The 27,987-nt window shown below is 33.8% G+C and overlaps 1 protein-coding gene across 1 annotated transcript in view; it reads right to left on the reverse strand.

Annotated features, from left to right (window-relative positions):
• Positions 1–27,478, reverse strand: part of LOC106141651 (protein qui-1) — an 89,144-nt gene extending 61,666 nt beyond the window's left edge. Inside the window, exon 1 of the mRNA XM_060945169.1 lies at positions 27,287–27,478. The gene's annotated coding sequence lies outside the window, so the exon portion shown is untranslated. The remainder of the gene's footprint in view (positions 1–27,286) is intronic.
• Between the last annotated feature and the right edge of the window lie 509 nt (positions 27,479–27,987).

Raw genomic sequence — 27,987 nt, forward strand, 5'->3', positions numbered from 1 at the left:
TTCTAAACACAGGCGCGATAAGCCGTAATTCCAATTTGATGACTCAAAAGGGCGGGTCTGTTTGTCTGTTTGTCGAGTTTAACAGTGGAGCAGTGGGGTTGAATCTATTATTAAGGTCAGGAAAAACGTATGGCGATTAAATTGATGCCGTGCGGTTCCAATTAACTTGGTTGGGTAGATTAATGTTTATTCTTATCAGTACCTACTCCTCTTCAACAAAATATAGTAGCGAAGAAAAAAGTATATGTCAGATTCTTAATATCTATTAAGTATATACACATAACTATTCCGTAAGTTTAAATCTTAAAAATATTTGATTTGCCCCACGCCCAGTCTTAATGGTGTTATAAATAAAAAGCACAAATATGCATTTGAAATTAGAAACAACACACACACACACACAAACACACACACAAAACACTAACTTACTTATTAACTTTTTATTAAACACTAAACTTAGCTCAGTAAAGATCTTTAAACTACGAAATTATATTTGTTGAAGTTTCCAACGAATTCAAAGACGCTGACACATAACCCATCAGAGTAAGTGAGCTTTGAAGTAATTTATTGAACGAAAGTTAACTTCAACTGATAATAAATTGAAGCATTGCTGAACTTGAGGTTGTAATTTAAACTACCAACTTCATCATAGTGTACTATCAAATAAAGATTAGAGTTTATTTTCTTTTAATTGAATAATGAAAGTATATAACACAGTTACACCGTGTGGATGAAATTGTTCTACATGAAGGGGAAAAACATTGAAATAAAATAATGTATCATTCAACCCACAGGCAATATCCACTAATTATGTTTTAATGTTTTAATTAAATTATATTGTAATGATAAAGTGTAGGTTGGGGAATAATATTCCAATATAAGTTATTTAATTTATACCAGAGAAAAGTTAAACATTTAATTGCATAATTATGTAAAAAAAAAATTTGAAATATAACTTAAACTTTTTTTGTGTTCTTTACAAAAAAATACAAAATATATTTTGATATATTTTGTACTATTGTGAACTATACTTTAATATCAGAAGAACACATAGGCTTTAATTTACACGCGAGCAATTCCGTAGACCATAGCAAAATTAATATTTAAGAAAATGAGAACATTAAAACATTACTGTGTAGTTCCTGGCATTTTATAATAGGAGCACCATTATGTTTTCTTTTTTTATAAGGGAAGGGCTTATAAACTTTGGATTCATCTTGTAGGCGATGAACTACATAGCAACCTGTTACAATTTGAATCTTAATTACCAATTAGGGCCTATTAGGGCCATACAGCTGAACGTGGCCTTTCAGTCATTTTAAGGCTTTTCTTGGTCTGACCTCGCAAGGGGTATACATACATATCATCTCGCCTGTTACCCATTGGGGTAGGCATAGACTATGGAATTCCACTTGCTACGATCGCAAGGGATATTATAGACATGATAATATATATGAAGTATCAAAAACATTTATGCTCACTGAAATTTTGCTCTGGCAATCCCAGCAAACCAACATCGCTCTCCATCACATATAATATAACCGCAATGTTAATTTGTGTGTACTGTATATATTATTCACAGCGAAATGCCAGTCACCGCAAATGTTATGCGAATCAGGTCATTGGATATTCAAGCAAGTGTGAAATTTGTATTTTGGACTCGGGCACGCTTTCAGTTTCATGGCAAATTTCTAATCGTCAAAGCTATAAGTTTTCGCTTGGTGTTCTCGTGGGAGTTTCCCAAAAATCTCTCATTAGAAAACAACGATGTCTATAATGAAAGCTTAACTACATTTGCTCTTACTTACCTATACATATATATAATCTCGTGTTTTTCGCTTAATGAAACTGAAAAGCCACGTTCAGCTGTAAAGCACAGTTATTATGGTATTGAGATTTAAATAATAACAGGTTGCTAGCACATCGCCTTAAAAAAGAAGCCTACATACACCTATTGGATTTACAAATCTTCTAAAAGAATTTTGATAATTTAACGCAAATTTCTTCCTATTACTTATTATTTTGCGTGCAAAACAGACAAATACAAATTAAATAATTTGCCTAGTTTGTTTTCATCCTATCTTGGTAAATTATAGTAAACAATAATACGTAATAACTTAAAGGTTTTTTTTTTACTTTTAAAAAGAAAGATGATGCAAAGACTAAGCCATTTCGTAGCACTCGTAGCACTGCGTCGTAGCTCGTAGCGAGCGTAGACGTTCCCAATGGCACCTGTTGCGGTTCGCAGGATATCGATCCCACTCCTAAGTGGGGTATGTACGTATTGTACGCCTAATAATTGTACAGTCGACAACGAATAATCCTGAACAGTTGGACGCGTAATATTGTACCGTCGGTGACAGATAAAGTTGACCGGTTGTACGTCTAATATTTGTACTGTCGGGAACAAATAAAAGTGACCAATTGCACAGTTAATACGTAATTGTACAGTTGGGGACATTTCGAACTGACAGATTGAGCATTGGTTAATGTACACTGTACCACAGGTAGGCATTTGGTTCGTAACTTAAGATGGCATAAAAGAGATAATGATTCAGATTAAGCGGCTCTCCTTTCTACTTTTCGGATTCTAGACAGACAGCTCGTGAACTAAATAAACTTTGTGTTTTACTTGTAATTAAATATTAAAACAATATCTATAAAATACCTAAGTACATAGTCTTTGCCTCTCCGGAAGACAAGTGTGATTTTATGTATGTATGCATATTTATAAAAAAAGAAATACTTATTTTTTTAATTACATACTGATTAGTATCGCATAGCTGCAATAAAATAATAATTTTAAATAATAATACTTTGCAGTTTCATATAGGTATTTGATAAAGCATTTTTATTCAAAACAATGTTGGTAAAAAGCGCTAGCTATTTGTACAATCCTCTGTAACGTAAAGCTTACCTGTTGCAAAGCTCGTATCGATGAATTAAGGCAGGGTTGCAACTTAAAGCTTTTTTATTTTTAAAAAACTATCTTTAATTATTTTCTATGCTCAAGCTCTGCTTGTGTCTAACTGGAATTGAGGGTCTGTTGGTAAATGTTTCCCTTTTATTAGTTAAAGGGACTTATTACATCGCTATATCGTGTGGTTCCGGCATTAAAGAATTGAACTCTATACCTTTCCCATGGATGTCGTAAAAGGCGACTTAGGGAAAGGCTAATAAACATGGGATTCATCTTATAGAAGATGGGCTAGCAATATGTTATTATTTTAATCTCAATTTAATCATAAATCTGAACGAATCTTTTCAGTCATTTCAAGATAGTTTGTTGGCTCTGTCCACCCCACAAGGGATACAGACATGATTCTTATTATGCCTTGATATGGTAATACGTATGACTTGTACGGATGTATGTATGTATATCATTGAATTGAATTTGAATCTTTGTGGTGGTTACGTATGATTGAAAAATCAATTTGTATTTAGGAGATTTGCCTTTGCGATACAAGGATAACGTTACCATATTCTTCTCCGAAGCGCTATCTGTGGTTTTTATTTTCTATAAAAATTGTGTACCAGCTATACTTTCACCTGCTTTAAATATTATCCATTCTTGATTTAAAACAAAATTTGTTACTTTAAAAAAATTTACTTGTTTTGGTGATATTTGACGTTAAGATAGTTAAACCTTTCAGAGTAAACTCTACAAGAAATTCAAACAAAATTGATATCCTATAAATACATACACATATATACATACGGTCACATCTATATCCCTTGCGGGGTAGACAAAGCCAACAGTCTTGGAAAAACTGAATTGCCACCAGCTATTTGGCTTAATGATATTGAATCCCATAAATAACACTATGACAAAAACGTTGTTTTTATTTTCTGTGTAGGTACGCATACTGGCAGTGTACGTTATACAAAGGAACGGACATGCAAAAAATGTTTTTGAGAACTCGTGCATTATTCTATTTTCCTGTTTGATTTTTACATGTTTGCAAAAAAGAGAGTTTATATGTTTATTAGTAGGTATTTTGAATGTGACTTTGTTCAATTTAAAGCGTTAAAGCATTATAAGGGTAAACAAGTTAAGTAATTAATTTAATTATTTTACTTCTTTGTGCCGGTTTGTGTCTACATAAAACCCGAAGAAAGTCTTTGAATCGATTCAAAGGTTCTTAAATTCTAAATCTAGTTCTTAGATGACAGTAAAGAAATAATACTTATGGGTTACAAAGTGATGAAATAAAATAATCTTATTTTAAATCTAATCTTTAGTTTATTTAAATTGCCTTCCTTACAAAGTAATTACGAAAAAAAAGCATTTTTTGCGGCTTTTTCCTTACTTTGTTTTTCCATTTTGTGAGGTTTCGTTTCGCAATTAAAATTATGCTCTTTCCTCTCAACCTCTATAATACATAAATTCATTTTGATTAACCAAGTCTTTACATATATTATAAATGTGAACGGGAGTTTGTTTGTTTGTTACCTTTTCACAGTTAAGCCCCTGAACCGATCTGCATGAAATTTAGTATACATACATATAGTGTGGACTACGGAGAAGGATATATGCTACCTCTTATCCCGGTAAAAAACTATAGTCCCGCGGAATTACCGAAAAACCTGTATTATTTTGTAGGTGCCGCTTAATTCGCGCGGGCGAAGCTGCGGGTAAAAGGTACATACATATAATCACGTCCCTTGCGGGGTAGACAGAGCCAACAGTCTTGAAAAGAGTGATCGGCCACGTTCAGGCTGTTTTGCTTAATGATAGAATTGAGATTCAAATAGTGACAGGTTTATAAGCCTAGCCTTTAGTCGCCTTTTACGACATCCATTGAAAAGAAATGGAGTGGTCCTATTCTTTTTTTATTGGTGCCGGGAACCCCACGGGTAAAAGGTAGTTTGATCATAATGTTTCATTTTATTTAATATCATTATGACCCTTCGGTCAATGAAATTAGTATACTATACTTCAGCTTCATTACTACCTTCTTCTTCTTCAGGCCATAAATCCCGGTTGCGTCCTAACAAGGAGTAAGAGGTGCATCTTTGACCATGATAATGTTTAGGATACGTCAGATTTACACTAACCGACTCCCGTCTGACCTCCGTCATGGTAAAAGCTGATCTAAAGAATGTGCTTATTCCCTTAGTCGCCTTTTATGAAATCATTGACATGTTTCTATTCTTAAATGCCGGGAACTACACGACACAATAACCAATGCAACTAATTTGGTTTTTATTGACCTATATTTTTTATTTCTTTGACTTGAGTTTATTTCTCCTTTATTACTGCATTCCATCATAATGTCATCCAATTAAACGTGACCTTATGTCTCGAGTCTTGTAAGTTCCTTGGGCTATTGGTTCTGTCAGTTCTGTACGAGGCAAAGACGGAATTTGTGTACGTACATACAAATAATCATGTCTATATATCCCTTGCGGGGTAGGAGTGGTCCTATTCTTTTTTATTTTCATGCCAGGAACCATACGGCACTTGTGTATGTGTATGTCATTTTTAATTTAAATATCAAATAAATAGAAGGTGCTATACAAAACTTAGTAAAAATACATTTCACTTATGAAAACAAGCTCTTAAATTGTAAAAAACTTTGGAAAAACTTTATATAATTACATGTTAAATTATATTTCATAGACGTGAATAAATGTATTTGATTACATATGTATCTTAAATATTGAGATTGAAAAGTACCCGTTCTTTTTATTTGCTTCTAATTATGTACACAAGGACTACGTCTGACTTTAGGCTTAGCCGGATTAGATAAAATAATCCATTTTAAGCCTTTTTTTTGAAAAATATTAATAAACCTGAACTTAGCCAAATAATCAACTGTTTTAATGAAACCTAATAACATTAATAAAAGCGAGTCTTTCCAATTGTATGTAGGTATATATATCAGCGATGCTTTCACCGTTAAGTCGCTGGAGCTATTTTGATGAAATATTGTATGAACATAGTTATCTATCCTAAATAAACGTTTATTTTCAAAATTCCCATGGTAACCGGAAAACAGGAAATCTGAAAACATGGTATGGTACATAAAATCACGCATTTTCCCGGAGGGGTAGGCAGAGACTACATCTTTCCACTTGCCACGATCTCTACTACTAAGAAAGTTGTAAATAATTTTGTGATACTCGTCAACTATAGCCATTCAATCCGAATCCTCTTCCGTATATTAAATCATGTTATCAAAAACGATTTCTCTAAAGAAATCCTTATTTTCACAGACATTGTTCAAGAATCGTTTTCGTAAGTGTTACAAATCGCGCAGAAGGACTATCTTAGCAGAAATAATGGACGGATTTCTCCGACGCTGAATCTGCTTCACGGAATAGCTTCAGACGTGCTTGTTCTACAAAATATATGTTCAACGAAACTATTTCTCAATAGATAAGAGGGAATTGCATTCCTGAATGTGTGAACTCCCGTTTGTGAATGAATTTATCATGTGAGACTTTAGAAATAAATATAAATAAAGATCTTGGCTCTCTGTAAGCGATGAATGAACTATAAATAGCTTTTTATTATTGACCTACTAAAATAAACATTGTTTTTTGATATTTCAGATGATAATTCGCTCGACTTAATAATTCGCTCTTGTGATAGTACATACCCTAGACCCGGAAAAAGAGGATGATTGTGTAAGTGCTGAACCACTTTATATAAACATATTTTTTCCGAAGATTGATTTGATTTTATTATGGACTAATTTGCAAGCCTATGTTAATTTGGTCACGCCTTGGCCATGTACCAATGGCTATGTTTAAAGTTATGTACATTAGTTTTAATACTAACTGATGCTTACGTTGAGGAAAAAACATCGTGAAGAAACCACACGTCCAGTTTCTTTACGATGTTCTTCAGTCGCTTCGTCTAAAAACCTGACACACGCAATCCAGGATCCATGGTCAGAGGCATACCTCGGACTCCTCTGCAGAGAGGTGAGGATGCAACCGAGGCTAAAGTCAAGAGAAAGCCTAATTTGGAAGCTTATCACAAAATAGAAAATAAAATAAATTATCCACCAAATATCATACATACATACATACATATGGTCACGTCCATATCCCTTACGAGGTAGACAGAGCCAACAGTCTTGAAAAGACTGAATGGCCACGTTCAGCTATTTGGCTTAATGATAGAATTGAGATTCAAATAGTGACAGGTTGCTGGCCTGTCGCCTAAAAATAAGAATCCCAAGTTTGTAAGCCTATCCCTTAGTCGCCTTTTACGACATCCATGGGAAAGATATGGAGTGGTCCTATTCTTTTTTGGTATTGGTGCCGGGAACCACACGGCACTCCACCAAATATCACTAATTCCCTATATGTTTCATCATAAAAACCAACAAGAGACAATAAATTTGAACACTCTTCGACAATGTGTACACCGAATTCCAAGTCCTGGCCCAAAGCTGACATATTTATCTACATTGGAAATCGAATCATGCCGAAAACAAAGGCATCGATATGCGAATATATCGATAAGGCATGGAGTTCCTACCGTAGACGGTTGTCTGTTATGAACATCTCTAGTTCCAAAATACATACATACATACATACATATGATCACGTCTATATCCCTTGCGGGGTAGACAGAGCCAACAGTCTTGAAAAGACTGAATGGCCACGTTCAGCTATTTGGCTTAATGATAGAACCGAGATTCAAATAGTGACAGGTTGCTAGCCCATCGCCTAAAAGAGGAATCCTAAGTTTATAAGCCTATCCCTTAGTCGCCTTTTACGACATCCATGGGAAAGAGATGGAGTGGTCCTATTCTTTTTTGTAATAGTGCCGGGAACCACACGGCACTAGTTCCAAAATGTCTTGTAATTTGTTCCAAGGATAGTTTTCTACTGTTTCTATGTGTATTAATTTTGCTAACGCAGTCTGCGTCTGCGTCTGCGTCTGCAACACTAGAATTATAATAATAATAATATAATAATAATATAACCACGTGAAATTTATTATGTGATTTATTTCATCACTTCTTCAATCTTCTTCTTCATCACTTTCACTATGTATTATTTGTTGTAACTGTGTAAATTTCTGTGCAATAAAGATATAACAAAGAAAAACACAAATGTGTAAATTATCATCACAGCGACAAATTAAACAAGGTTTGGACTTATCCAGTTTCGCATTACAAGGACATCCCCACCTTGGAAATATCCGATGCATAAATTATACCGAAGTACTTGTCCTTTCATTATTTTGCAACGATATTGAAATGGAAGAGTATAAATAGTTTGTATTCTACTCCTCTCACAGATTACAGGGAGTTCAGAATTCTGTCACTCTTCTATTCCATTCACAGATTTCTTATAATTTATAATTTTTTGTTTTGCCAGAGGTTCATAGGTGAAAGACAATCATAAATTAAAAAAATAATAAAAAAGATAAATAAAATCATACGCAACATTTCGTACATCTACCTACCAATTCAACACATTGCATTGTTGACACACAATTTGTTCCTACTTTGATAATAAAAACAAATTAAATCCACAGTACACACCGCATCCGAAAATAGTTTCTCATCATATGAACGTTCGCATCGTGAATCATAGCAAAACCACGGTTCTATAAAAACCGAAATAGATTGGGAACTCTGTTATAAACGAACGTTATTGTTCTCGCAATTATAACGGTCGATACGTGATCAAAATTGAACCACATTTTTCCAATAGAGTATTTTGTGTACGGTAAAATAACGTTTCAATATCGTTATTCATCCTTTATTTGTCCACGTAGATCTTTTTAGCGTAACTTTGTACCATTTTTGGGTTTTGCATCTTTTCACTAACACTGCATCGAAAAATCATTTACCTGACCTTTCGCCAAAGATTTCAGTTTGTTTTTGATTTCAGTTTGATTGTAGTAATGCACTTTGATGAGAGAAAGAAAAACAACTTCTAGCTGCGCAAAATTATAATTAATATTTGATAATACCGGTACTGCTTAATTTATATTACTTCAGGTCAGTGCTTGTAACCCTAGAGGACACAAATCACATGGATCATCGAAGCAGAAAGGTTTACATTATACAAGTATTATTCACATAAAGAATTAACTATGAGTGACAAATTTTACATAACTTATAATCAATCGACTTCTCTCTCATATTTACCTTGTTTCAGAAATATTATAAAACTGATTACATATGCAGGTTTAGTTTCTACCTAAGACATTCTTTGAAATTTAAAATGTTACTGAACATCTAGACCGCATAAAACATTATTTGCCCTGCATATTCATGTCATAGATTACCATAACGTTATTCACTAACTAGTTTGCTATCGTAACGCGGTATCGCCGATTAAAGGAAGGGTCTAATTGCCTTGACAATTAAGTTGGTCGCTCTATTGTATGAGCTCCTACGTTCACAGCCCAATGGGCAGCTCAGCCGACGATGCTTCGTATCTCGCTTAGATAAGCATCAGTAATTCGATTAAGGTGACCGAAAAGGCTTACATGGTTTTCACATTGGCGCGATGTTTTATTAACAATTTTTTCTCTGATTTTCATCATTTTGATGAACATGTCATTAGCCCATGATAGAAATAATGCATAAGTTAATTTTCATCTCGTAAAAAGACTCAGTAATTTGATTAAATTGACCGAAAAGGCTTACATGGTTTTCACATCGGTAGGATGTTTATTCGCAATGCTCTCTTCTATTTTTTTTATCTTTGATATATTAACGGCTAGCTTGTGATCTAAATCAAACCTTTATTTTTCATTTGACTCGGATAAGCATCAGTGATTCATTAATGTGACCACATCGTGTACACATTGGTGAGTTGATGTTCTGTGTGATATTTGTTCATTCGATTAATGTTCTTTAGTATCTTATTTAGAATTCTTGTTATGTCTGGTAGTGAAGTACATACAAATAATCACGTGTATATCTCTTGCGGAGTAGACAAGAGCCAAAAGTCTTGAAAAGACTGAAAGGCCACGTTCAGCTGTATGGCTTAATGATAGAATTGAGATTCATATCGTGACAGGTTGCTAGCCCATCCCTTCCATCTATAAGCCTATCCCTTAGTCGCCTTATACGACATTCCTGGGAAAGAGATTGAGTGGTCCTACTCTAAAATGTCGGGAATCACAGGGCATTTTTTTAATACATATAAACTTCAACTCTTGCGCAGATCGCAAAAGATTACTGCAAATTAACTTACATATTCTGTAAGGCAATAGGCTAGCAATTTGTGAATCCGAATTCAACTGTTGGTATTTATTTATTTAAGCCTTTTAACAACGTATTTTATCATGTCATTGTCTACGAGTATCAAGGAAGATTTTATTTAGAACCTAATGGAGACTCTCCATTATATTTTAAACAAAATCTTTTTTAGAATGCATAGGTATATCGCTACCTCATTTCTAAGGTGGATTGAAAATTTGATTTTTTTTATTATTGTAACAACTGATAGAACCTACAGTCCCGAAAATACTCGAAAGACCTTCAGCTGAATGGCTTCATGATAAAAATTGAGATATAGACAACACCAGTTGTATGTAAGTATGTTATGTCAATATTTAGTGAAACACGCAAACTAGAAATAACAGATATTCTTCAAGGCACTTTCTATTTACACTCTGATAAACTAAAAGCTAAGTGTGGCGATAAATACAAATGTATGAGATGAGCTACAAATAATTTACCTTAATATTTGAAAAGAAATCAAGCGATCAAAATGAGCAGGATGTTTGATTAAAGACGTATTAATTTAATGTATCTTTTTATTTTCTAAATAAAAATGTAAATAAATTATATTGGCTTAAAACAATGCTTAAAACCTGTGCCTATGATACTAAATTAGATTACCTATTACGAGTTAATTATGATCCCCAAAATCTTATACCCTATTGGATCTATTATATTTTAATAATTTACTATTCCATTCTGATCCCCCGTCCCCACTCTTCATACCCCTTCGGGTATAACAGAAAATATTTCAGAATGGATCAGATAGGACAAAACTAATAATAATGAAGAGTGGATCCGTTTAGAAGATTAGACCGTTATAATTCCCTATTACTGTTATAAAAATGTACGAATGTTTAACAATAAGAAATATATAATTATCAGTATTTGCATACCATGTAAAATATATCATAAAAGAAGGTTACCACTCGGTTACGCTTGGGTTAAGTTACATACTTCTTAAGTAAGTCAACAGACTTACATGAATTGCATGAATAAACATTGACATAAAGTCTACTAGAAAACTCATCTTGGATTACTTGAAACCGAAATCACAATGCTGTTGAATTTTTATCGATAGTTGTTTAATTCTAATATTTAATAAATATAGGTAACCAAAATGTATACCGATTATTATACTTAGCTAAATATATACCTTACTAGAGGCCGCCCGCGACTTCGTTCGCATGGAAACCCTATCAATCCCGCGGGAACTCCGGGATTAAAAGTAGCCTATATGTTATTCTGGGTCTTCAACTACATACCAAATTTCGTCGTAATCGGTTCAGTAGTTTTTGCGTGAAAGAATAACAAAGATCCATACTGACATCCTGACATACTCACAAACTTTCGTATTTATAATATTAGTAGGATATGACAACGTAACGTAAAACTTAGGTTCAAGATTTTGTTTGACTATGCAAATATTAAAAGTACATAGAAAAACCCTTGAATTCATGATGTTATCATTCAAGGTAATGAAACCCTTGAATTTTATTATCAGTGAGATGTTAAAGGCAAGACATAATAAATGCTATCACAAATAGCGTTCAAATTACGTCTTACATAGTTCTGTAGGTTGATAATATACAACCCATGAGATTATTTTTCTAAATTATACCTGCTTCGTAAGAAATAAAGAAGCAACGGTTTTTTGAGATTATTATGTAGGTATTATTTTAATACTTTAAGTCCGAGATTCTTGCGCCGCCCGTGTGGTTTTCGACACCATTACAAAATAAAGAATAATACCACCCCATCTCTTTCACATGGATGTCGTAAAAGGCGGGTAAGGGATAGTCTTATAAACTTGGGATTCTTCTTATAGGCGACAGACTAGCAACCTGTCACTATTTGAATCTCCAAACAGCTAAACATGGCCTATCAGTCTTTTTTAGACTATTGGCTCTGTCTACCCCACAAGGGATCTAGACATGCTTGTATGTATGTATTCATACGCACTCGTGCCGGTAATAACTTCTTCCATAATGGCACTGCATCCGTCCCGTTTCTAGAAGATCGTTAACGGAGATAAGTGTCTGCGCGTTATTGTCAGTTACTCGTCTGAACGTAATTAGAAGATTATGGCGGCTCAATTTATAGTCGCAATATTAGCGGTTTAGATGACGGTTAATGTTGTATTGATCTATTTTGGAGAGGGTGTAAAGGCACTCTTTGAACTGAGAACCTTCACCAATCCTCCATCGCGCAAGGATTTCACTCTATTGTCACTGAAATATCAATAAGAGTCAAATTAAACGCTTCTGTAGTTTCTTTTTGGTCTGAGTAGCTAAGGTGCTGAACTGCCTGCATCTATATTCCTAGACAAATACTGTCCGCGTAAATTAAAAAGTAGTATAAATTAGAATCTCTTGGATAGGCACGTTACAACTTTGTCTTTGTTGTCAGTTACCATCAGATGTGATGGAAATTACATGCCTTATCAATTTGGAATAAAAATAATTCCAAAATGTTACTCTATACTCATAACTTCAGTAACTCAAATACTTAATTAAACCTACCCAAATGAAAACCGAACATATATTACCCGAGCGTAGACCTTCTATAGCCCAATCGAACGATATTAGTCCAATAAACCAAATTGCGAGGTTCTCAAAACTGAACATCAAAGTCGAGAAAGCCTTTCCCAGATTATTTAATGATGTAATGTTACGATAAGGGAGAAGGACCCTTCATGTTCGATCGGTTGGAAAAGGACGGCGCAAAGAAATTGTTCTGAACTTTTCTCAAACAAAACCACTTAAGAATTAATAGTAACGAACTTTAGTCGTGATTGACGAGGGCTAACCAATTTATTTTGGCTTCAACTAGGCTATTTTTCTTTTGTTTTTAAGTAAAACAGTTTTAAAGTTGTTGCGAGAATGTCGATCAATGCAAGCTTTTAGATGTTTTACTTTGTGGTCAGTTCTTGTCATTTTTATGATTCAAACGAGTAATTTTTATTAATTTTATAATTTAACTGTTATTGTATTTTTAACGTTTCGATTTAGTTTCATTTTATATATGTTCTTAGTTTAAACAAAGAGTAAAAGTGGAAGAGGAAAAGAATGAATACTACATACATACATTCATACATATTGTCACGTCTATATCCCTTGCGGGGTAGACAGAGCCGACAGTCTCTCTCTCGGGGTAGAAAAAGCGTTATTACAATTTGCAACAACATTTCTGTTTTACATGAATTTAATTTTTTTTCTGGAAATACAAAAGCACTTCTATTAAGGTAAAAACTGTTTCAAGTCGGCTTTAAAAACCTTCTGTTACTTCAAGTCAACTGAATAATTAATTTAAGAATGTTCAAGTTTAATTCTATTTACTACAAGTTTCCTTTGTCCAGTAGAAATATGTCAAGTTGTTTAAACGTTGTTTTCTCTTCAGTATTTCCTCGTAATTAATTTAATTAACTATAAGTTTGTTTTCTGTCATTCTACTTTTACATTTTCACACAGAAATAATTCTTCATTTCATATATCGTGTAGATTGTTTAATATAGAGACGCTAGTAGTTTTTACTAATGGTGGTATAACTTTATGACAAGGACTAAAAAGAAGACACGTTCCTCTAACAGATTTACCCTTGCAATACCTTTTCAACGTACATGTTTCTATTTAAATCCCTTTGCTGCAACAGCTTCTTCTTCCCGATTCCGTTCAAGCTTCTCCGAGCAGCGCCGGTTTTAAGTTACATGTGGTCTACTTGTTTCTCACTCAGAAATGAGACAGTAAATGATATCTGTATGTAATCTGCTGAAAAAATATAAAGATAGTATAGTTTATAAGTATGTTTAGTATAGGTTTATAGTACATATAGTAAGTAAACATTATTTATTATCACCCACACAAGAGTTTTCTGCTTTACCCGATGGTAGACTTAGATAATGCTATTAGCCTTAAGTCTGCTTATTGTACTTTACTTTAAATTGTAATTTTTACAATGAAATATAAATAAGAATCATTTTGGAAGTATGACATAGCCAAATGGAGATTACGAATTCAAATCTCAAAAGCCGTTTGTCTTAGCGCGGCATTGTTGGTTTTCCAGCCGAAAGATTTCGTTAAATCCGTGAGGTCAGACTCCATTGTATTACCAGCCTTTTTCCATTCGGCCCCTCTTTTATTGTTGTTTGAAATCGATAAGGGAGTAATAAATGATGCCCGAGTATAAAATTGCGATAAAAATCTGCTTGGGTTTTAGAATATTCTTGTGGTGTTTTGAATTCTATATTTACTGAAGTATTGCAATTTTATAGCTATTGTGACATCGGGACAGCCGATTATTTCATCCTTTGGTTTTGACTATTTTGGATGCCGTGGTAGAAAATAGAAAGAGTAACTACTTCTCATTCTCGAGATGTCGGCAGAGGCTTTTCATCTCTCTTCTTTTCAAGTACCATCCAAATTATTACGCTTCGTCCATATTTAAAATTTTGGTCAATGCAGAGGAACGAAATACCTCTAAATTCATTAAAAAACTAGACACAAACTATTTGAAGTAAGAAAATTTACAATCGAAAATAACTTAATTCATTGCAGCACATTGAATTGGTAATATCGTGTATTAGGAAATTGGGTGTCGGGTGGAGTTTCGGAAAGAGGGAATAGGGTCGTGTATAAATAAGTGAGAGCCGGCAGTCGCATCAATAATGCAGGGCGCATCGGATGCCGGGATAGACGGCAACTATTTTAGATCGTAACACATTGAACTAGTCTGGGGTCTTGGTCTCCTTTTTGGGAATTTCCTTAATTATTACATAGTTCAGTAGCTTTTGCCCGCGAATTTGTTCGCCAAAAAAGTTCACTGATATTCTTATTAAAAAACGGAAATATGTTGTCTCTGCTTACACCTCTGAAATATAGACATGATAGAATGAATGATATTTATTTATTAATTCCTTTACCTTATTATTATAGTTGTACCCAATTCAATATGGTAGTTAATAATAATTCATATATCATTGCTTTTGTGAACTCCGCCAATGAATAGCTGAATGGTTCTGTTAGCTACCCCTATTAGCTTTTAACGCGCTCTTGTGATTGTCGCTTATCCAAGACCTTTGTAAAAATCTTTCATAGATATTATGTTTTCAAAGTCTGATCATCATCATAATAATATTATAATGTAAACGTTTGTACGAATGTGTGGATGTATGTTTGTTATTCTGACATGCAAAATCTACTGCACGGATATTGATAAAATTTGAGACACGGTTAGAATGTAGCCTTGAATAACGATGTTTATCCCGAAATTCCTACAGGAACAAAACCTCGAGGCGTAGCTTGTCAGAAAATATTCCAGATCGTGTCTTGAGAAGGAACTTTTAACTATTACTCTAAATAATTTCATAGGATTATTGATTTAAGCCCAGTGTAGTGATATATTATTTTCAGTTCTCAGAGTAGTTCAGTAGACAAACACTAGTACTACTAAAAAGGAATTTGACGTTTCAAATAAGGGCATGGCAGTTTCACATCCATCGACCACGTTTCATAGCAAAGCTTACTTTATCGACCATCTAGTTTAATGAAACGCGAATGATACAATTTTCTAACACCAAATGAAATTACTGTAATGGTTGTCAAAGAAACAGGCGACCCTAAATTGACCAATCCGAGTAGGAAAAATGTCAAATAACCTTTCATTGGACCAAATAAATTATATCTTGGACTGAGAACAGGGTAATATTAAATTACGAAGATTTCCGAGCTTGTAAAGAGATAACGTTATTTTGTGATTACGCTTGCTATTTTCATCTTCTGATTGTACCAATTTATATATTATAATTAGAAAAAGTCGATAACGGAGACATTTAAAAAAGGAAATGCCTTGCCGTTATGGGGTACTAATTGGGGTTGAGTTTTTTCCTCCACTTCTATAATTTTGTGTCAGGATTTATGCTTGAACACAAATAGGTATATTCATGTGTATAAAGCTTTATGTCCTGCAGTTTTATCTCCAATGAAATTAATCGAAGGAACCTTATTTTCGTTATCCGAAAGAACCTGTGTAAGCAAAGGTCCACTGATTTGGGTAGTTTTTTTTTAGTAATATGAGTATTTACGACTATATTTTTTATAGGGAGACTCTTAGTTTCACTAGGCGTTCGCCATGAACTTAAACCTCGCGAACACTTTTATTATTTACGAAATTGTGTATATCTCAAAAACTACTTGACCGACTTTGATGCCTTAAGAATTAAAAAAATAAATTGATAGATCCCATATACATTTGAAATTTGATCAATATCAACAGTTCTAGAGTTATCGCGTTATAAACATACAAAAAATGATTTTCGGCCCAATTGGCATAACTCGCACGGTCAAAAAGCCGCAACTAGTCGGACTACTACATCGGCTACATGATAATATTAAGTGATATTTTTTAAAGAAAGCTAATTCCTTGAAACGTCCATTTAAGTCTATGGTAATGAGGCAAGAGTAAGTTTAGAGTTTAATTTAGGATTGCCTTTGAAGAAAACTTTTTTCAATAAGGCGTGTCGAGATTGGATCCTAAACAAATAGAGGCTCTGAACACCGCTTGCTTGACATTCTAATGTTTTTCTTTGGAAATAGAAAATACTAAATCTTCGAATTTCGTGAGATAAACTCGATTTGTTCTACAAATTGTAATGGTTTTTTCATGGACCAGGATTTTATTTTTCCCTTATTAATATAATCGTTTATGTGTATCACTCTCTTTGCTTTGATACTGTAAATAGGTTAAAGTAACTATGTAACATATTTTTTTTAACTACGACTGCATTGATTATTTTTATACGAAAGCCATACAGCTGAACGCAACCTTTCAGTCTTTCTGAGACTCTTGGCCCGGCTTTGTCTCCCCGTAAGGGATAAAGACGCGGTTGTATGTATGTAAGTTATTGCTTATTGGCGTAAATAAAAATAATTCAAATATTTTTCTGTAAGCGTTAATATAACCATCATATCATCATATAAATTTCAATTCTGAAATTCTATTCCTACAAGCGGATTCTCACAAGTCACAATATTACTAGCAATCTGTAACAAGTAGGTTCGTAAATCTTATCAGCAGGCCGAAGTTCAGATACTCTGAATAGAATCGGATTACATCTGAGAACGGATTTGCATCCCAATATAGCCTAGGGATCAAGATAGCACATTTATTATTAACTCGCGATCAACCAAGATTCTAGGAGCTGTGAATGCCTTTGAGAAACACAAATTTGATTAAGTAATTTGAACATAAATATATATTAGCTTTTGCTGTATAGTTTAATTACTTATTTGAACATAAATTTAATTGTCTCCTGTCGTAGCGTTTCAGTCTCTTTGAAACAATAATTGTCTTTATTTACTCCATAGGGGATGCCGTTATGTGAAAATGGATGAAAATAAAATTTCGCAATGATCTTTATGGACAGTATATTCTTGCTGTGTGTGCATATATATATATATATGCATATATGCATATATATGCATATATAAATATATATATGCACACACAGCAAGAATATATGTATATATTGTATTCCTGCTGGAAGTATACTGTCCATAAAGATATATATATATATGTATATGTGTTGAAGAATTCAATGAAATGAACCTACTAACTACCAAACGTTTTTTCGTTTGGGACATAGTGTTGCCATGACGAATTTATCATGGTAATCAATTAGACTGGTATCGATATTGTGTAGGTACTCATATTAATCCAAACCAAAATAGGTTTGTAGATAAGAAATTTCAATTTTCGATATAAAGTTAATTTAGTTTTATTTTACTTTGCTAATGAAACATTTTACCTACTATTTATCAATATTTTCACACATTATATAAAAATATTTGTATTTTGAACAAAAAAGACGGACTAATGTTTTTCAAATTAGGTAACACCAAATGGGATACACACACACTTGGGATTATCCTTTTAGGCGATGGGCTAGCAACCTGTCACTATTTGAATCTCAATCCTATCTTAAAGCCAAATAGCTGAACGTGGCCTATCAGTCTTTTCAAGACTGTAGGCTCTGTCTACCCCGCAAGGGATATAGACGTGATTGTATGTATGTATGTATGTATGTAACACCAAATGTCCATCGCTTTTTCCATTTACTTTTGTCTTTTTTGGATATAAATTGATGAATAAATGCATTTTTTTTATTAAAAGACGTATCAAGATGTTTACCTTAGGTAGAGAAAAAAATTACACGTACATTTCTAACGCATTAGTGCAGCAATGCCGTATTCGTTTTGGAAAGCAGCCAATTGCAGGTAGAACGGAAAGGAAAGCACGTCTATTACTTACATTGGTTTCGTGCATAACATACATTATTTATGTTTTGAAGAAAATTTCATTAGTATTGTCTTGAGTAGTTTTGGCAAGAAATACTAGGAGGCTTAGGCAAACTTCATCTTTTCACTTGCCACGATCCCTGCATACTTCTTTTGCATCATCTACATTGTCTTTATGTACGTAGTGTACGTTTAATAAAATAGTCTTCTTCATCGAGTTACTAGCAAAAAAGGTGTTTCTTTCATTTCACTTTTAATACTTCATTGTAAAAATCAAGCTTCACAGAAAATTATTGTATAGGTATCTATCACAAAGACGAAGCTGTTTCTTTGTTCGTTTTCCTTTTGTAAAAAACTTATTTACACCCAAAAATTTGAATACACTTTTGTCAAAGGTCACGTCTACAGAACAAAAAGTTCCAAGGGGTCATTTTACATAAAGGGACTTCTGCAAAGTCGATTGTTGAATTTGCACGGTGCCAAGAGCCGAACTGAAGAGTTATTGAGACGAGGAATATCGCAGGAAAATAATGTTTAGGGGTTCTCCGAAACGTATTAGAAAGGAAATTTCTGACCTAAATCGCACGCGTTATGTTTTAATACTACTTAAATATGTTATAAATTTTATGCACGTGTATATCTATAACAGGGTAGACATATTAATCGGACCCCAAAAATCATAATATTATAGAAGAGTATACATTTTATCATTATTACTAAAATTCAATATTTGAAGACTTTTGGCTTCGTTTACCCATCAGGAGTATTCACACAAAAATCCTTAATTTTCACGTCAACTAAAAACAGGTAGGATAAAAGAGGATTCGTTATGAATTACAAACCTCGTGCGAATGACGTCAGCAACAGAAAAGACCTCAAATTCTTTGCAATACGTCATACGGTAATCGCTTTGAGAGACGAGTAAATAAAGACAGATTCTGTGTTTAAGATACCGACAGCCTTGAAATCAAGCAAATATTACATTACGTATATCGTGATATAACCAAGTTTATCATTGCTATGTGATAAGTACTCGCATTACCCCTACGCGTAAACCTACGCGCTAATATCAACGAAGTGAATTAGGTCGTGATGATGTACATATTTCCTAATGATACGGGTTAAAAACGTGCAAGCATAGATGTTTATTACTGCGAAGACTAACACACAGTTCATTGTTATATAATTATGGAATTTTTATATTAAATATCTATACTTAACGTTATGGCAAAGGGTAATATTTGTTACCTTTCTTACTCGTAGCTTTAATAACTTGGTTATCTAAAATTTATTGATATTAAAAATAACTATAAAATATACATGATTGACCAATTACGATATTATTTTGCACACACATAGAATAAGAAGGACGAAAGGAAACCGTATTATATCTGAGCGCTATTCCTATGACTAAGTGTACCTAAGGCACAAGCATAAGCTACTTTTATGTAATTTAAAAAATGTCGGCCTCTGTGGCGCAGCGGTAGTACGCTTGGCTGTGATATCGGAGGTCCTGGGTTCGAATCCCGGCCAAGGCATGATGAGAAAAAAACCTTTTCTAATTGGCCTGGGTCTTGGATGTTTATCTATATAAGTATTTATTATAAAATATAGTACCGTTGAGTTAATATCTCGTAACACAAGTCTCGAACTTACTTCTAGGCTAACTCAATCAGTCTAATTTATCCCGTATATATTTAAAAAAAATAATAATGTGGTAAGTACACAATCTCTGCTTCTTTTTGAAATGTGTTATGACCAAAGGAATTGCTTATTGTTTCTTTATTGTTTGCCGGTTGATTGGAGGAGATCGCTTCATGGGATAAGTCCGCTATTTCATGTCATTTATTTCTTTTATAACTTTGTACTATTTCTTGTAACTGTGTAAATTTCTGTGCAATAAAAATATTACAAACAATCGAATAAAATACATCCAAAAATACTTAGGCACGTAAAATTATGTAATGACTCGTCTATGCGCTGCATTTGCATTGCAAAAATTACATTGTCTAGTTAACCTATATGACTGATATATGTTAAAAATACTATTTTTATTCTTGAGAATACGAATTTTGTGACTATAAACTGAAGTAAAATGCAAATGATCACATATAAATTTCTTACGAGGTAGACAGATCCAATAGTCTAGAAAAGACTGGAAGGCCACATTCAGTTTAAGGGCTTAATAATAGAACTGAGATTCAAATAAGTGTGTTGCAGTGTAGTTTGTGCCGCCGCCTCTTCTACACAAGCGCTTTGGAAGCGGTAGTAGTTATAATTAGATTTAAGTGATGTGACGTCAATAAGTGATACCTTGTATAGAATATTGAAAATAAATCTATTCTATTTTGTTCTAATAGTGATAGGTTTCTATGCTAGTCCATCGGCTGCAAAAGAATCTCAAGCCTAAAACATATGGGATAACAGAAGCAGAAGAGAAGTAGCTAGCAGACTTTATGTCTTTTCTTTGCTATCTTTATTCTTTTGTTTTATAGCTGAACTTTAGTTTCTTACTACATATATTTTTATAAAACACTAGGAATTTTTCGTGTATAAATAAATTGAAAATATAGTTTACCACCAAATATTAATATGCGGCGATGAAAACTTGATATGTTTTTCACGAGATCGTCACATATTTAAATGCGACAGATAGTCGTATCTTTCACCGATATTATATTGCCCTAGTTTTCATCTCGTGATGACAATGATACGTACTTCCGCCGATGTGACGACACGAGTGGCGTCGGAGGAACATTCCGCGAGTCAAAACAAATTGAAGGCACAAATTAAAAAAAATGCAGAAAAGACTTCAAGTGAAAATTAATGAATTGAACTCATTATTGTATATATATATATATATATATGAATTTGTTTTCGCTATGTCCACTCCAAGTTTTAATACTAACCGATGTTCTTAAGGTGATGGGAAACATTGTGAGGAAACCTGCACATTCAGGCAACTTAATTTGTAACCGTGATCGATCCAATACGGGTCAGTTCCTTCCCCTGCTAAGGTTGCGGAGGTCAGATGGGAGTCACTTTGTGTAAAAACCTGACACAACCAATCCAGAATCATAGTCAAAGGCATACCCCGGGCTCCTCTCGAGAGTGGTGAGGATGCAAGCGGGACTAGAGCCAGGAGGAAGAAGATATTATGTATATATAAGTTAAAATAGACATTGTCCAAAAACATGATTAACTATAAATTACCCTTCTGATTCCTCTTTACTTTATTCTTTAGACGAAGCTCATACAGATTTTGATATTCGACCAAAAAAGTGGGTTAATGTCAAGCGCGAACAGTGATAAAAATGCGCTAATCCTAGCGATTGCGTTAGGCTTTTAATCCCTAACAAAGACCACTGGGATATATTATTAGACGTTTCACCTTTTTTTTGCTTTTAACCATCTAATATTGCAAAGTATTAGCATAACCTTACTAATATTATTAATTTAAAAGTATATTTATTCTTAGTCCACCTTTTATACACTGAACAAATGTTCATTAAATTTTGCATTACTATATTGTGCAGAACGGAGTGAACACATCGCGCGTGTAGAGTCGCGGGCGAAATGTAGTACTATATAATGCTGATATAATTCCACTGAAACCATTATTATTTAGACACTTGGTTACACACAACAACAAAGAAAGTAGAAAGTTTTTTGATAGATTTTATTAAATTTGGAAACTGGCGCAGAAATATGAATAAAAATAATATACTTTTGTCAAACAATAGAAAAACGAGACAATACAACTACAGTTAATGCAATGACATTTTTGAATCTTTTAAAGGCGTGAAGTGGAAAAAAATTTCTGTGACGCTTTTGCAACTAACATTTTTTAAATTGTTAGTTCCTTTGAAAGAAAAGTTACTGCTTTTTTTACTACGCTTTTAATTAAAAGAAATATATTATGTACTTTTAGATAATATCCCAAAGAGAGCCAATGGACTTAACGACTGGAGGAGGAGGTCAAAAATTTACAATTTGAAAGTGGAATCCGAGGATCGAGGAGGGTATAAAATGAGAGAGAGGTTGCTGCAAACCCTTTATTTTGAATATTCAAGTTAGCCTTTTTTAACTAAACAGTTAAAGTGAAATCCAAGGCAGGTTGGTGATAGGCAGAACTCTGACCTTAAAAAGTTCCCAAATCCCATGTTGTCTTGACAACTGTAAAGCCAATTGCTGCCCCCGTAGTATAACACGCGAGACTCCGTTTTCATCGCGCGAAAAACAATGGCTGTTTCCGTTTCACGTCGTAAAAAAAACGCGAAACAACGATAGTTTTTCGGATATAATTCCAATTATATCCTCACCACTCTGAAGAGAAGCCCGGGATAAATCCTTGACCATGGATCCTGAATTGTATTGCGATTACTTGTAACTTGAGAAAATATCTGAGTTGCAATAAATTAGTGCAAACGATTTCATACTTTTGTACAGATTTCAAAAATGTCATACTTTTGTTATATCTTTAGATTATTTGCTAATAAACTTTTATTTCATCTGTTCATGAAACTGTAGAGACGAGTAAACAATTTGTGTGTTGCCATATAGCGGGGAACAAAGAATTGTTTTTACGCTCTTGTGATTGTTTATTGCCTAATAATGTTCCCATAAAACGTTCGTGCCCCCGAATCAGAATACAAGCATAGATTATGTCTTCGCATTTGAAGCGGCGTTATGAAAATACTGTCTTGTTTTTTTATTCTGTTTTCCTGATTTAAAATATTTACGAATCGAGATAACGGCGATAGTTCAGATGGCAGAAATGTGTAATCTTTTCGGATTCAGTTCTAAAATATGACTCTTAATTCTTTATATTGCCATTTTCGTGGCAATGCTAGCAGTCTCTTGGGCACGTTACTGTGAGGCAATAAATTTAAAGAACTTTCGTAACATTGTATCCTTAGATTTCAATCAGGTGACAGAAGACTTAAATGAGGGCTACCGTTCATCAGCAGTAATGAAATTTTGCCTTTTTTGTCATAAGTTTTGTAGTCATAGCTTTTTAGCAAATTGCTTGATCGATAACTAGTTTCGTGTGCACGAACCTTTATCGTGAATATAAGTAATTTTTTTGAAAATTAGTTTTTGAAATTGAGATTAGAAAGCAGTTTTTTTATAGACTGAAAAAAATAAACTAAAATGTATGCTGTATATATTATTCTATTAGTTTTTATGAGATTCACGTGACGTTTCTATAGCTTTGTGACTTTGTAAATACTTCTCATCTGCACAAGCCTTTACAGATATAGTGCAACAAAATATGGTTGAGTGATCTGTGTAAATTCTGACATGGTGAATCATTTACTTCAAAGCTGTTTATAGTGCGAATGCGTTTCGGCCGGATATGAAAACTGTTATTTGAAACACGTATATTGCAGTGCACTGTGCTGGAAGTTTCATTACACAAAATAAATAACATTTTGTAGATTGCAATTTAAAAATTTATTTAAACCAGTAATTATATTTTGGTTTTGTCTGTTACGAAATATAAGTAGATAATCTGTCCGTAGTTTTATTTTAATCACTACATAGTATAAAACAAAGTCGCTATTTTAGTCTGTTTGTCTGTATGCTTAAATCTTTAAAACTACGCAACGGATTTTGATGCGGTTTTTTGTAACAGGTAGAGTCATTCAAGAGGAAGGTTTTTATGTATAATAACATTTATAATTTTGCACCCGTGCGAAGCCGGGGCGGGTCGCTAGTAAATTATGTACCTAATGAATGATTGATTAAAAAGCTTCATATTATGAATATTACATTTTTAAAGCAGCATATATAAAAAGAGTGGTCCTATTTCAAGGTGCGATTTGTCACTCCTGCACGGAAAAGAGACTAGACTCGAATTACTGATGTCTGAATTAAATCTAAAAAGTATAACTACTTCTCAGCTTCTTTAGCTTTTTGATTTAGCAGACATTCATTCGCATGCACAAATGCGAACCAAAAAGACACAAATGCTAAACACAAAAATTTTACACCAAACCTTTTTATTTATCGGCCTGAAAAACCAAATTGGATTAAATATCAGATTCTCGAACGCTTAAAAAAATATTGTACAAAAATATTTCAAAAATAAACGGATGTTAAACAATTGTTTAATTCCGTCTATATTTTGTTTCAATATTGGCTTTTGTTTCTTTTTCATCGCGATTACATTACTGGCAGATTTAATTAATAACTGAAATTATATTTTATACGTTACGAAATTTAATAAATTTTCCTTTACACAAGAGCACTTTGTTGATACTCTCTCCTTTGTGTGTCCCCATTTACACCCTCAGTTAATTATTAATTCATCATCATTCATCAGCATTTTAGGTCGAAATCTTGTATTGTTAATCTATAACCTATGGCAGAACATTCGAGGGTGCTGATGCTGGAGATGACAGTAGGATAAAGTGACGTAAGGCTTATCTAGCAACAACATGTATGTCTCGTGCTTTCAAGACGATTCCGCACTCTTTTTGTACTAGCTAACATCTTGCATAGGGCGTTCGGAGTGGCATAATTTGACAATTTATGAATCGAAAAGAGAAATATGTGTGGTTCTTTCTTTTTCTTTTACAAAATGCACGAGAAGAGAAGCACCTAGCATACTCTGTCTTTTCGTGTTTTTCTACTCTTCTGTTTATTCTGATTTAAGAAGATAAATAACACACAAACATAATTTTTCATGTAAGACCTCCAGCAACACAGCTTTTGGTAGATTTTGCTTGTTGCTCATATAAATGCAAAGTCGAAATAGCCGTTATTGCGCCTTGTTCTTACAAACACAAACATTTGGTTTGACCAAACTAGAAAATGTTTCATTCTTTCAACAGAATAGACAAATTACAGTTTTATCTAAGGACTGGCTTTTCAAAAATTCGTTTAGACAAGCTTACGACCAGTTTTTCCTATTTTCGGGAAAATTTCATAAAATCCTCTGAGTGCTTCACTGTCGCGTTGTTGTTCGTACTTCGTAATTGAAGAAGTGACATGATGTCAATATAAGCACATTTATCACGGCCCTTAGATATAGCTTCTTTGTAGCTTTATTTAAGATATATAGTATAAAAGAGATGATTGGGAGTTTTCGTTCTATTCCCTAATAAAATACAGATTTTTTTGATTAAGTAAGTATCTCTAGTTGAAATTGATTTTGAGTGTCCGTTTTATATTGTTATTTTTCTTAAGAAAATACCGCAACCTTTTGTATTAAAAGTCCTGTGTTGATTGAAGCATGCGCTAGCGAAAGCTGGAACATCATTAGTTTAGTTTTTCTTTGTTGTGGAAGATTTTCTAGCAGATCTTGTTTGCGCCAAGAATACTCAGTTTCTTGCTACATTTCGTTTTGATAATTTAGTTTCCTAAGAAATTCCGTTAATCTTTGATTTATGACATTTTTAGACCCATGTCAACTACTGAAACTACAAATAAAAATTCTATGGACAAGAAAAAATTATACCACAATAGGATAGAAAGAGGGTCAGGTTAGTTTAGAGAGTTCTCGAATGGCTGCATACAAATAAAATACGTTATCTTTTTCATAGTAAACGCGTTATTTCTAAGAAACAGATGCTTTTACATTACGATGCTAAGATCGGCGTCTGGCCCGCATAGTTTACAATTTATCTTGTTTACCTTCGTTTGTGTTACGATAACAAAGGTACAGCATACTAGGTTATAATGACTAGTATTTTAATGGACTAGGTACATACGTATATCTCTTTTACTTCTGCGTATTTGCCATTTGTAGGTTACTAAGTTTTAGTGATTTTAACTTTACCATAATATGATACATACATACATTTAATAACGTCTATATCCCTTGCGGGGTAGACAAAGCCAATAGTCTTGAAAAGACTGAAAGGCCATGCTCACCTGTTTGGCCTAATGATAGAATTGCCTATCCTTTCGTCGCCTTTTACGACATGGAAGAGATGGAGTGGTCCTATTCTTTTTTCGTTTAGTGCTGGGAAGCACCCAGCACTGCCGGATACCACCACCGTCCACAAAAAAAATGGTTACGATACATTAAGACGCATGTTTCCTGTAAGGGTTAAGGTAATACTCTTTCTTTCCACTTGTACATTTACGAGTACTTTTGTTCCTTAATTTAGATTCTGGTTCATATAAAAACAATATTATCAATTAAGCTCATTAGTTCAGCGTGGGTACTCTTACATGTAGATAATACAAATCATAGAAGAAAAATCATTGATAAGCCAAGCCGTGCGGTTTTTGGCAAAGTAATGGGACGATCTATTCTTTGTCTGAGTATCGTAGACGTTGACTAAAATCTCATGGCCAGTTGTGGAAGAATGTTAGGGAACCCGTAGGTTCTGTAGTCTACCTTTCTGTTAACGTTAATATGTTAAGCGAACGTGGATATTTTCAATAAAATAACTCTTTATTGCCTTATTAAATAACAGCAAATTGTGAATCATTAAACAATTCTTGACATCTTTATAACTATGGCTGTATTATATTCCGCTTCAATTTTCTTACATTACAACGCTGACACGTGCATGGTGTGTTAATGAATAGGCACATTTACAGTAATGAATAGTTTACTATAACTGCACGTTATCTCTCCATATTACTTACTATAAAACGACTTACAAACACTCATTTAGCACGATACCTTCAAAGTATTACTAACGTAAACATACTATAGCTATGTTTACTTATGACGTTTCATATGCTAATGTTTATTGTTGTTACCTCTCATCATATCTGTTACGAAGCCGGATTTAACACGGACCTGAAAATATTAAAAACACTCACCTCAGACAACAGAAAATTAGAAGCGAAACTCCTGTTTTTGTCCAGAAAATCCAAAATAATTTCACTGACACACTATTAAAGAGTCAGAACCCCTGTTATGCAGTATTTTAATTTTTTTCGTGACTGTTTAATTCATGATGTTTCCCGCGCGGATACCGGGCAGGATCGGTAACTGACGTGCGTTCACGTCGGCAGCTGTAGGTAGACTGCGGTGGAGGGGGCCGGAGGGCGGCAAGGTGCGGAGCCCGGCTTGCCGCCCAGACCGCTACGGTATCTAACGCTATGATTTCCTGCCGCTCGGGATAAGGGCGGCTGCATTTTCTAAAGCGCAAAATACGTATCACTGGTGGTGCATTATGTCCACCTTTCACAGATTTTTAGGTTCAATTTCAGCGCGAAGAGTGCTAATGTTTATTAAGAAACGCATCAGGCCTACATTTTGGGTATAGTATAGGTAACTTTAATCCAAGATCGTGGTCATAGGCAAACTTTCTCTTAAGGAAAGTGAATTAAACTGAATTTTATTGCCAGTTAAATGAGTATGTTAGCGATACCTGGACGGTTTTTATGCAGATCTGTAACAATTACAAAACTTTGTATATCCTGACATATATAGCTACAATGTGTTTATTCCCTTAGGACCGACAATCTCGCAAAGGCCTATGTTTAAGTGGATGTCTTTGATGAAATTGAGGTCCAAA

This window comes from Amyelois transitella, chromosome 7 (assembly GCF_032362555.1).
Source record: "Amyelois transitella isolate CPQ chromosome 7, ilAmyTran1.1, whole genome shotgun sequence".
Classification (NCBI taxonomy): domain Eukaryota; kingdom Metazoa; phylum Arthropoda; class Insecta; order Lepidoptera; family Pyralidae; genus Amyelois; species Amyelois transitella.